At 43.1% G+C, this 1117-nt stretch overlaps 1 non-coding gene across 1 annotated transcript; it reads left to right on the top strand.

Moving 5' to 3' along the window:
* Positions 1-592: 592 nt before the first annotated feature.
* Positions 593-699, top strand: LOC142169990 (small nucleolar RNA R71). The gene has a single exon (XR_012699609.1). It is a non-coding gene; the product is annotated as a small nucleolar RNA R71 (small nucleolar RNA).
* Positions 700-1117: the final 418 nt, after the last annotated feature.

Below are 1117 nucleotides of genomic sequence, written 5' to 3'. Positions count from 1 at the left end.
AGCCTAATACTGATTTTGGTGGTTGTAACCCTGTTGCCTTTGGTAAGGCACTACTTGACCCTGTGGTCGCATAGCTCCAGGATTGTTGTTGTTATTGTACTGTTGATGTGCTGGTCTATATTGTTGATTCTGTTGTCCCCAATTCTGACCACCTTGCCTCTGTCCCCCATAGTTGGCTACATAGTTCATATCTTCCTGATAGTGCTGGTTGTCACCTTCCGCACTCCACGAGCTTACATAAGGTTGGTTAATGCATGGTGTACATAAGCCCCCATTAGTCGCATCAACTATGTGTACCTGCTGCTTCTGGCCTGATTCATCAATCTTCTTGGTAAGGATACTCATTTGTGTCATTAGAGTGGCCATATTTTTGGCTATAGAGTTGTTTGGGTCCAAAGCCACAGAGTGAACTACAGGAGTGATCGTAGAGTCTCTTGTTATCCATCTTGAGTTTTAAGCCATTTTATCGAGTAGGATCTTGCATTCTCTGAATGATTTGCTCAAAAATGCTCCACCCGCTGAAGCATCAACATTGGCCTTTAAGCTGTCTGCCAATCCCATGTAGAACCTTTGCCCCAATATTTGCTCTGGAATGCCATGATGTGGACACTTAACCAGCATACCCTTGAACCTCTCCCACATTTCTTGTAGTGTTTCTGTTGGTCTCTGCCTGAAGCTCAATATCTCATCAATTTGTTTGGCAGTCTTATTGGGTGGGTAGAACTTGTTTACAAATTACTTGACTAATTCCTCCCAAGTAGTGATGGAGTTTATGGGGAGTGAATTAAGCCCAGTCTGAGATTCTCCCGTCACCGAGAATGGAAACAATAACAACTTTATTGCTTCCGGTGTCACATTAAGTTGCCTTTGTGTGATACTTATCGATAGTAAAGTTTTTAGATGCTGCTGAGGATCTTCAATGTAAGACCCTGAAAATAGTCCCTTGTTCTGCAACAAATGTAGCATGTTGTTTGTGATTTGAAATGATTCCGCTTGTATTTGAGGGACTACAATTGTGGTTGCCAGAATTTTGGCGATGGGTTGTGCCCAATCATACATGGATGCTTCTGGCACAAGAGGCGCCGTACCTGATTGTTCGGGTCATTCGCATTATTTC

This window comes from Nicotiana tabacum, chromosome 15 (assembly GCF_000715075.1).
Source record: "Nicotiana tabacum cultivar K326 chromosome 15, ASM71507v2, whole genome shotgun sequence".
NCBI classification, from domain to species: Eukaryota; Viridiplantae; Streptophyta; class Magnoliopsida; order Solanales; family Solanaceae; genus Nicotiana; species Nicotiana tabacum.
Note: the sequence above shows the minus strand (reverse complement) of the source record. Positions and strands in the feature narration are given on the sequence as shown.